This window comes from Homalodisca vitripennis, chromosome 7 (assembly GCF_021130785.1).
Source record: "Homalodisca vitripennis isolate AUS2020 chromosome 7, UT_GWSS_2.1, whole genome shotgun sequence".
NCBI classification, from domain to species: Eukaryota; Metazoa; Arthropoda; class Insecta; order Hemiptera; family Cicadellidae; genus Homalodisca; species Homalodisca vitripennis.
Window position 1 is genome coordinate 55,598,979 of NC_060213.1, and position 12,127 is coordinate 55,611,105.

The window sequence follows — 12,127 nt, forward strand, 5'->3', positions numbered from 1 at the left end:
GTTTCGTCAGTGATGGAACTAATAACCTCGACCTGCGATAAGTCCATGCCGCGCAGGAGAATAAGGTGCAACAAACAACCCGTTTATTGGTAGACAGACGAGATTGCGGACCTCCGCAGAGCCTGTTTAAGAACCAGAAGAGTTGCCATGAGAGCTAGAAATCCCGCAGACCAAGGTCGTAAGACGGAGGCCTATAAGGCTGTAAGAAAAGACTCTCCGCGGGCTATCAACCGGAGCAAGCATGACTGCTGGTGGAAACTCAGGGAGGATGTCGATTCCGATTCATGGGGTCTGGGGTACAAGATTGTAACCCGAAAGATTGGCGCACGATCACCTCCATCCGTCATGGACGGCGCCACCATGGAGAAGGTCGTCCAGTCCCTGTTTCCAACCCATTCGCCGAGGCAAGACGTCATATTCGAAACGGTGGAGGACATCCCGCTTTTCAGTAATGAGGAGCTGGAGACAGCTGTCCTCTCCCTGAAGAACAACAAGGCTCCTGGTCCAGATGAGATGCCGAGTGAAGCTCATAAACAAGTTTTCCAAGTCAACCCAGGGATTCTATTGAATATGTATAATGCCTGCCTTTCTAAAGGGGTGTTTCCGTCCCGGTGGAAAAAGAGCCAGGCTTGTACTAATTAGCAAGGGGAAAGGTGACCCTGACCTGCCTCCGTCCTAGAGGGCTTTGTGTATATTGGACACGGCAGGAAAACTTTTTGTGAATTTGATCCGCTCACCCGACTTACATTAGCCGTGGAAGCTGTCGGGGATTTGTGCCCCCACCAGTACGGCTTCAGGAAGGGGCGGTCAACCATTGACGCAATTTAAGAGGTCCGTAGAGCAGTTCAGATGGCTGAGAGTCACAAGTCGGTACTCTCGTTGAGTTGTGCTTCTTGTTACGCTTGATGTCAAGAATGCTTTAAATTCGGCGAGATGGGCTGATATGTTAGATGCATTTGCGGAACACCATTCGCATCCCAGCGTACCTGCTCAGGCTCATCGAAAACTTCCTTCGGGCCGACTCCTTATATACGACACTAAAGAAGGGACGAGGACAATGAATGTGATCTCCGGCGCCGCGCAGGGCTCAAACCTGGGTACGAATCTCTGGAATGTCTCCATTGACAGCCTTCTGAGGGTCCGAGATGACGGATAAGACAGTTTTAGTTGGGTACGCCGATGACGTCGCAGCACTGATTGCCGCACGCAATGTTGAGCTGGCCCACGTGAAGCTGAACCAAGTCATGCGCGTCGTGAATAACTGGATGGAGGATCACGGGCTATCTTTTGCTTTGGCTAAGACAGAGATTGTAATCTTGAATAAGAAAAAGGATTGACAATGTCGTTCCACTTCGCGTGGGTGGGGGGTAACTGTCCAATCTACTCGTGCCGCCAAGTACCTTGGAGTTATGGTGGACAATAAGCTGACCTGGAGAGACCAAATCTTCCGTACTGTGGACAAGGCCGCTAAGGGAGTACAATCCCTTAGTAGGCTAATGGCCAACGTCGGTGGTTCCCAGGTCAAGCCGAAGACGGCTCCTCATGTCTGCGGTCCAGTCCGTCCTCTTGTACGGAGCTGAGGTGTGGGCAGATGCATTAAATAAGGAGGTGTATCGGATGCGGCTTGCTCGGGGTGCAGCGACAGGCAGCTCTCAGAGTCGCATCAGCATATCGCACAGTTTCTGAGCCTGCCGTCCTGATGATTGCTGGTAGTCATCGCGGTCAAACTTCTGGCTGGGGAGAGAAAAGCAATATACCAGCGAAAAGGCGAGATCGGCAAGGAACGTGCCACATCAGAAGAGCGCACACGCACCTACCGGCAATGGCAGGAGTTGTGGGATCAAGAGCCCCGAGGACGTTGGACAGCATGGCTGATACCGATGGTCCATCTTTGGGTGAAACGGCGGCATGGTGAGGTGGACTATTACTTCACCCAGTTTTCTAACCGGTCATGGATATTTTCAGTCCTACCTTTTCTTGATGCGAAAGACTACATTTATTGCCCGGGTGTTCCCGATGATGCGGAGCACACATTCTTCCGCTGCCCACATTGGGATAGGCCCCGCCTTGAGGCAACACGCACTCTGGGTGTTTTTTCGGTGGACTCTGTCTGCCAAGTGATGCTGGAGGGTCAGGACAACTGGAACTGTATGTCTCATTTTGTCCAGGGTATTATCCGCGCTAAAAAGATTGATCTAGACCTAAATCCGGTTTAGACCTTTGACTTTCTGATGGCTGCATAGGCGCGAGCCCTGAGGGCTTGGGTCAAATTCAGACCTAACCTGAAGTAATGTGACAAACAGTTTCCGGGTTGGGATCCTGAAGTATAGAGGAGGTTTTTAGTGGGTAGTTTACCACGTTGTGAGAGGTCCCACACTACAGGCTGGCCACCTGTGTGCATAAATGCATTTTCCTTCCTCTCCCTAAAAAAAACGTACATGCATAACACTTGCATGTACATATTAGTAATTAGTATTGTATGTCAAACATCTTTAAGCACTCTGTTATTGTGTAATGAGCTGCAATACTGATATTTTAAAATATATTCTATATTGCATAAGTATATAATCAAAGTAGCAAATATCACATTTCAGACGTTTAGTTTGTTTTTAAGGCATTGACTTTAAGTACGTATTAATCGGTGTATCTGGATATACATTTTAAGTCCGTAAAGATACTGCTATAATGACTCTTTAATTGCATTATGTTATTATTTTTATGTTGAGTATTTAGTTTTCTTGTAATTACAAAAAATTATTCAAACAGCTTTAGGCACGGTAGTCTATATTATGGCTACACAATTATTATTAAGAAGTTAGTTTAAGTAAAACAGTGACTGCGATAGACGACCTAATGTGCTCACACTCTCAAGATATTTTCCCTCGGTCTGTGTGTGTGTAAGACCTTCACTACTGGTCTGTTCAGTTAAGTGAAGGTCTTAACACTTTTACGCTTTAAGCGTAATACTTAGTGGGGAATCAAGTCCCACCCAAGGTTATGTATAGCCAAACAGGCTTCTTCTGGTAATCTCTGGTATTATAATTCATATAAAGTTGGCTTCACACTTCTTTATTCACAGCTTATTACTGATCCTGTACCTTTAAAATGTTAATAGGATTTGTAAAGAGATGTTGTCGCGTAAACGTGTGCGGCATGTGATGTACAGTTTGGCTGTAATGGATAATAACATGGTTTAGTTTTCTTCTGAACATTCTACACGTTTACTTATAGTTCACTTATCAAGTAGTACGTGAGTCGATCGCTACACGTAAACTAATGTTATTTATTTGTAATATTAAACTTTTTTCTTATGGTATCTATACTCCTGTAGAAGAGAATATATTCCAATAGGAAAACAGTTTTTTGGCTGAATGTTAGAAAAGCTTATCACTCAAGGGGCTGAAAAAGTTGAATTACGGTCTATCTTTACGCACAATATCTGAAGTGATAACTGACGTTTAGATTGTAAATGTTGCATGAAGCTTCATTTCTGTTGGCAATAACGAGTTTGATGATGGTGAATGTCACGCACGAAGCTGCTAGAAGACGTACAGAAAGGTTCATGCAGCCGTCACAGAGACCAGCCGGCTATCGAGAGTTTTGGGTCTGGCACACTTATATAAGAAAACACTGATCCCGTCAACTTCCACCCAAGCCGTTAATTTATGGTGAACATTCCCACCGGCTTTACCACGGAGCGGTGACTCTCGTAAATGTAAACCAGTCCATAAAAATCCCTAACGTCAGTCGCGGGACTCGAACCCTTGACTTCAATACTAACTACCGCGTCCGAGAGTAGCGCCTTAGACCTAACAGTCATCCTGACTGATGTCTTTCATGTGCAGATAGCTCACTTAGGACACCCTCTGTTTCTGATTTATTCAACTGAATTGCATACCACTTATAGGTTTAATATTAACTGTTGAACATTATACAGTACAAAACTTCGTACAGTTTGGCTATTCTGATATTTACAATGATGTTATTAATATACATAATGGTAGCGAAATTATCATAGAACAAATAAATTTGTAATTAAACTAGTATAGTCTCTGGTATTTTATCATATTGCATAGTAATACATTTAGCCTAATGAAGTTAGCTCTATGACAAACATTTTATATAAAAACTCAGCGAGGCTTGCTACATCAAAGTTGTGTAGCGTATTCCGATCTTGTCTATGTTCGTAACAAACACTGAGAGATAATCGAAATCCTGTCATAATCTCAGGTATGACTGTCCTCATAAAAATGAATTTACAGATATATATCAGGGGGTGGCAGACCTGGTCTGCAGAAGAATGACATGTGTGTTACTTTGTGCCTCTTTTTAAAGTCGTAACATCGTTATACAAACTTGTTGTTGTACAAACTTTGTTGACCAAATTGTTTTATTGACTTGCATGGGGCCACTGCAATCGTCCGGTGGTATCAGACAACCTGTAAGTAGCTGAATGTGGGGAATCACTAACCAAGCTGAACGAACACGCTGGCAGTGGTGGAAGACGCGGCTTGAACATTCTCGTCTGCAGCGCAGTTGCTGTGCGCCGTTGCCAATCCAAGCGGCTGCGGCAGAACTTGTCCCTACTCGTATCGTGACTAACCGCTGTACGCTCTGACCGCCTTGGCTCTACCTACCCGCTGCGAGTGATATCAGCTGCGCCATCAGTTTCTTCGCTGCAATCTATCTACTTGCCCGCCTCGCGGCTTGCAGAACTGTCTACGCCGGCGTCGCTTCAAAATTAAAACTGTATTTCAATTTCTGTATATAGGACTGTTCTAATAAAAGATAGCGTTGACGCGTGGTATGTCAAACGTTGCTATAAATGTGATTGAGGAAATGTTTACTAACTCAGAGAATCTTGACGGTGACACAGAAACTTTAGTTACAAGCATTTTGTGTCAATTTAAAAAAAACTAGAGGCTAACAATCCTCATATCAATGTTTCTGACTTTGAGTCGGACATATTCAATTTACTCAAGTTTTTTGGACAAAGCTCTGACTAACACAAAAACATTTGAGGACGTTATTGAAAATTTAAAGTGTGACATTTTAACTCTTGAAACCAGACTGGAGCGTGAGAAATGACGAAGACACTCTGACCTAAATGCATCATACAGTGAATTAGACATGGTCCGAGAAGAAAAAGACGTTGTAATTAAGGAGAATAATGTTGTCTCTTCTAGCTTAATAAAAGTTAGGGATGATTTTTAAAAAATGTCTGATGAATGTTTATCTTTAAAAAACGTTGTTAATGAGAAGGATCTAATCATAGCTAAGTTAAGTACAGATTTAGAAACTAGTGATAAAACAGAAACTAGAGTTATCAAAATCGTGTAAAGGAAATTGAAGTCGTCAATTAAGGCGGTAGAAGAAAAAATCTTGGCTCAGTAATAGATGGGTTGATGACAAAATTCTAGATTCTTACTTTGAAACGTTTATAGTAAGGATAGTTAAAAATACAAGTAAGGTAATTTTCATTGGCCCCTCTGTATCTCAAATGGTTAAAGCATGGTAGTGAGATACTGATGTAAATGTTCTTTTAGGTAACTTAGAATTGATTAAGCCTGACTATGCGTTCTTATGCATCAGCGATAGTGTAGCGGCACTAAAGGCGGATACTGGCTCTCACTGGAGTTTATTGTTTGTTGATGTTTGTGGGCAGTCAGTATACCACCTTGATTCAATTAAAGGCGCTAATATGGAGGCTGCCTAAGCTAGTAACTAGTAAACTTTGGATTCACGAAGGATAGCTCTGTGAGTTGAGTTGTGCTCAACAAAATAACAGCTACGAATGTGGTCTAAGTGTGCTGTTATGCTAAATTTATAAAAGAGGGTTTTTTTGCAATATTCATAAAAATGGTCTTACTTTTTGTGATTGGTATTCACTGTTTAAGGACGGGAAATCAAAGCACTGTGTCTGTAGACAAGTGTGTCTTGACTGTGGCAGACACAACTATAGGAGATCCGATTGATTTGGCAGCCACTGTTTGCAACTGTTGCCATTAAGATGGCCTCTAATTCTGATACCAATGTAGATTTAGTCAGACCGAGGGATGTTTCTAATGAATGTAAAACTGTAAAATTCAATAAAAAACAACGTAGTTTTAAGGTTATTAAAACTGTAAATTCTTTAACAGATGGTGCCACTGTGAAATGTATAAATCGTTTTGAGTCCCTTGCTGAGGGGGATAATAGTGTAAATTACACAACAGTATGCAATGCATCAGGGAAATGGTATCAGAAGACAGTAAACAAACCTAAATTGTCAGTTAAGTTAACTAAGAATAGTAACTTTAAAGGAGGTAAAGAAGCCTTTGCTCGTGGAAATGTTTCCTTTGCCTTTTGTAAGAGAAAAGGTTTTTAGTGGCAAATTCAGTTGCTGAGTCTAGAGAGGAATTAAATTTAACATTTCAGGAAAAGACCATGTCCAATGTTTTGCTGATCGGTGATTCTCTTTTGCGTTATTCTGGGAAAAAATGTGAAGAGAGAGGGGCTATCGTGGATATAAATCCAGGGGCTAGAATATCTCACATTAGAGATAAGATCAGTAAGTATAAATCAGCACAACCTGAGATAATATATACATTTATGTTGGAACTAATAACCTAGTTCGCGGATACAACGTTGGCCCTGGCTACAATGGGGGCTGTGGCAAGAGAGCGGTGCTCCACGCATTCGCGGACCTGTTGAGTACTGCCAAACTCGAACTTTTCCTAATGCTACTGTTATTTTAAATAGTATTATTACAAGGATGGATATCAAAAAGCAAGCACTTTTCCACTTAAATGAACAGTTAATGCTCATGTGTAATAACTTCAATGTTGAGTTTCTCAACACCAGCGATGTTATCCGAAACTATTATCTTTCCCGTGACGGGAGACACCTCAATCGAAACGGGAATAATCGTATGGGGGAGTTGATTTTTCAGTCACTGAAAAATAGTCTATGAGGCCTGTCACGCCCGGTGTGGAAGTGAGATTGCTCCAGATGTCATCTGTCCCCAGTCCTCAGGTGTCTCCTGTTAAGGATTGTGCCCCGGTGAGTATAATCCAGTCGGAAAAACGAGATCGAACGACTGCCATTTGTTGTAGAGTAGCGGCAGGTTTTGCAGAGTTGTGTTCGGTTGTTGATGATTTTCAATTTGACTTGCTGGGGGTCTCTGAGTCATGGCTATCCGCTTGATGTTCCCTCGTATGTGTTCGATGTGCCGGGCTACACACTTCATCGTTACGATAGGCCATCTCTGATGGGTTGTGGAGGAGGTATTATAGTTCTGTATGTAAGGTGCATTATTAAGTTTACTCCTGTTAGACTTCTCAACGTGGATACTGGCATGGAATATATATGTGGCTTGGTTTGTCTGAAGTGTCAGAAGCTATGTGTCTGTATTGCATATAGACCACCAGCTGCACCATATTCTTGCATAAGTTCTTTGATTCATGCTTTGTTTATTGACATGTCACCCGAGGTAGATTCAGTGATTTTGTTGGGTGATGACTTTAATGTAAATTTCCTGGACAGGAGAAAAGCAGATGTGAAATATCTCGAGAAAATTATTCAATCTTTGGGTCTCGTCCAAATATAGTTAGGGAACCCACTCGCATCACTGAGAGTACATCGTCTCTTATTGACGTCATAATTGTAGATAAGAATTTTAATCCAGATGTAGGAATAGTCGACACCTCCAATATCTTGGAGCACAATGGTAAACGTATCACCGACCACAAGCTGATATACTGTGACGTGTTTATGTGAGAAACCGAAATCCAAGGCTGTTCATATCTTATCGCAATTTTAGAGATTTTTTATTATGAGAAATTTATTGAGATTGCCTCTAGTTTTTGTTGGGAAGACACTCCAACTTTGATTGACCTTACACAAAAGGAAGAATAGGTGTAAAAATGTCTATCGTTCCCTGAAAACCCAAGAATAGAGACTCGAATACTGTAAGGCTCGTAAACGCACTCAATGTGGCTGTAAGATTGGCGAAAATGAAGTATTTCGCCGATAATTTAAACATAAAAAACACAAAGAAGTTTTGGGCTACGTTGCGGGCTGGTGGAATTCTGAATGCAAATGAAGAAAAAACCTCATAAATTTTCACCTAAAGAGCTGAATGACTATTTTTCAACCATGGGTTGTGGATGAAATATGTGTGCAGGTGTAAAATTCCCCTTTCACCTTTATGCGCGTGTGTCTGAGCAAAAGGTGAGGGAGCTTATGAACACCATTTTAAGTACTGCTTTTGGCGTGGACGGAAATATCCATCGCTATGGTCAGAGGCGTAAGCCCTTTTTTGTATTGGAGCAATCACCCATCTAATCAATGTGTCTCTAACTACTGGGAAAATTTCCTTCCTGCTGAAAGGAGAGTGTAGTGATCCCTCTTCCGAAAACTAACAATCTTACTTCGATTTCTCAGTTTCGACCAATATCGATCCTCCCGGTCGTCTCTAAAATACTGGAGATGGTTGAGTCAGAGCAGATGGTCAGCTACTTGGAATCTGGGGATTTACTGCCTGAAGCACAATCAGGTTTTATACAGGGTTTTTAGCACCTGCTCCGATCTTCTCAATGTCACTGGACGACCTGCTTTCTGCTAGGGATAGGGGTTTTCAGAGCTTGATTACGGGATTAGACTTTTCGCAAGCTTCCGATTCGGTTAATTTCGATTTGTTATTAGCTAAGCTTAAATTCTACTCCATTTTGACGAAAATTCAGTCCGATGGTTCTCGTCGTATTTTATTGGGAGAACCCAGCGAACAAAAAGTTGATGGTCGGCTGTCTCCTGCGTTGCCCCGTTTTGTTGGTTGTCCGCAAGGTAGTTGCCTGGGGGCCAATACTCTTTCTTGTATATACTGCAGACTTGAAAGACCAGCTGAGTTCTGCTCTCTTCATTGTTATGCAGATGACTCACAGCTATTATTGTCTTACAATCCTTTGGAGAGAGCAGAGGCTGTAGGGAAGATTAATTCAGGTTTGGATAGGGTAAAGTCGTGGTCAGATGATCATGGGTTTCTGCTTAACTCGGATAAATGTGCTGTTTTGCAGGTAGGATCATCTCTGAACTGTCAACCACATGGTTGCATTAGTCAGTTAGTCACTTTGGATGGCAAACCTTTAGTTATGAACAGTTCTCTAAAAATCCTTGGAGTTACTTTGGGATTCCAATCTTGATTTTGCGAACCATTCAAAATCCATATGTAACAGCGTTGTGACCAAACTGAAAACCATTATAGATGTGTGAAAGTATTGCCTGTGTCTTCTAAGCTAGAAATTGTCCGCTTCAATAATTTTCCCACTATATATTACGCTATTCCATCTTTTGCTCGTTGTTTGGTCTCAGGAGTATGTCACGGTTCTTACTAGATTGCAAAACAGAGCTCTGAGATTTGTTTAGAATCTCAAGAAATTTGATCACATCAGTAAATTTAGATTAAGCTCTAAGGTACTATCAATTGGAAATTGCTGTGACTTACACACTGCCCAACTAATCCACAGGGTTCTTCAGACTGGCAAACCTAAATATCTCAGGAAAAAACTTATTTTCAGGCAGTACTCGGCAGGACAGCCTACTTCATTTGCCTAGGGTCCGCCTAGAAATTGGCAAGAACGGTTTTAGCTACTTTGGACCGGAAATATATAATGCTTTGCCCCCTGCTTTTAAAGACCCTTAGTTATAGTACATTTAAAAATCATGTTAAAAGAGATTTTTTTATAATTTTATAAGTTAGAATAATTATGTAATTTTATATCATTTAGAATAAACTATTATTACCTGTAATATATACCTGTAAGTTATGACAAAAGTTGTCTTGTAAATCAGAGTCTTACTTTTTGAAGAACGCTTGCTGAATAAAAGACGTTATTATTATTATTATATTATTATGTAACAGAAAACCGTAGAAATAGGCAGTATATCTCAGCTCTCGTTTAGGACTCCTTCCTGTATGGTCAATTTTGTATAAGTGATCACCCGCATTAAGTGTAAGTTCATAAAAAAACATTCAAAAATATGCAGTACTTAAAATATAAACATCGATGGAATAGTAGTCGAGTATATAATACGTAATTTCGTTATAAATCAGAAAATACTTTACTTAATTAAATACGGTTTCGCAGAAGTTCGTTTGAGCTTTAAGCATTTCAGACATGAAATACTTTTCATTTTCAAAACAAAGAAACTTGTTATTGAAGTCAGGGATAGATTTCCTCATAGAACTTCTACTCAATCTAAGGGACTTTTTACTTTATTAAAATTTAAAAAGTTTGGTTTGGACTTTTTGTCCTCTGTCTTTTTTTTAAATTTTGTTAGAAATATTATTACTAAAAGGAAACAATTTTTGCAATATCAAGATTACAACATATACCGTTAGGAATGGTAAATTTCTTTATAAAGCATTTATAATTCCTAAATAATATAATAAAACAAACGTCACATTTAGATGACTTGTATATTTTCTGTCCATCACATTTGAATTTCAAAAAACATCAGCTGAGGTTAGCGAAAGTAAGTAATTCAACCCGCAGCATAAAAGTATGAACTGCAAAGAATCACTGCGAAACTTAAAATTCTTTAATTTTTACACTGATTCATGAACTGTTTTCTTAAATTTAAATATTTCTATATATGATTTGAAAGGATTAAAGGTACAAATATTTATCATCGGTAAAAGTGTGTAAAATTAAAAAAACTTCAAAGAAATGAAAAAAAGTTTGGATTGTTCACTAACAACTAATAGAGCTCCTTCTGTTGCGTCAATTTAATATGAAACTCCAATTTTCAAAAACAATCTTGTTCAAGTTTACTTATTTATTTAAAACTTATAAAAACTAAACAACTTTTCAAACTATGCTTACCTAACTGTATTTATGCGATATATTTTAGCCTTCAACATTCAGCATAATTTCGAAGAACTACCCGAAAATAACACACAGTTTTTACAGTTTTTTGTTTGTTTCATTAATAACTTAACAACGAAAATTAGTAATATTGGTATATCTAAGTTAATAAAACAAAAAGGTTTAACCCGATAGTTTATATCAATTATCTAGCAATTTGAACTAGAAAAGTCCAATTTGCTGTTATACATTACTATTTATGCAGGTAGTGGAAACACTTTTAAGCGCATAGTAGGTTTTCGATATTTGCCATTGTTATTTGTTACAATTTGTAAAACACTACGTTTTGAGGATTGAAATCCATCCACTTCTTCTGATGTAATACATGTAAAAATTATTCAATACCTAAAACGTACAGCAATAAACTACATTAAAAATAATCAAACCCAACAACATCTTATCAACAGCTTTGAAAGTCCAGACAGGAGAAAATGAACTAAAGAGTACTTACTGTCAAAAGTCACGAGCACTAACACACATAATACTGTTATGATACCGGATATTTTTTAGTTTTAGAGGTAGTCTATTGTCGTACGGTGTAGGTTTTAAGTCCTTTGTATGCGTTAAATTTCTTACACTTGAAGGAGAATGTAGATTTCAATCCTCGAAACGCAGTGTTATTTATGCTTTAAATTTCTTACACTTGAAGGAGAAGGTAGATTTCAATCCTCGAAACGCAGTGTTATAAGACTTGTAACATATAACGATAGCAAATTTCCAAAATATTATTATCCTTTTGAAGCTTTCATCGTCAATAGCAAATTTTAAATAAAAACGTGAGAGAGAAGGCCTTCGATAACAATGCTTTTGTGGTGATTAGAGGAAAAAAATAAAAAATAGTTTGCGAGACTCTTAACTCTTATTCACGGGCACTATTTTTTATATCTTTTTCAATATTTAATACAAGTATAGCTTATCCACAAGTTGAAGAGAATGGAGTAGGCATTTAAGGTCACACAAACTCCTAAAAATAATATTTAGTTTATTCAGGTCAAACTAAACTCCCTCTATAAATATGAAAAGTAGAATCATCTTCAATGAATAAACAATTATAAACTGTCTGTAGTTTGAAACATATTCCTTAGACTCACATATTGCACTAGATTAAAATCTATTACTTAAAATTTACTATTACTTTTTTAATTATCTATTACTGTTTTAATCGATTATTGTATTTGTTTTGTAAGCTATCGCATGAACGGAATAAACCCTTATTGCCTTAT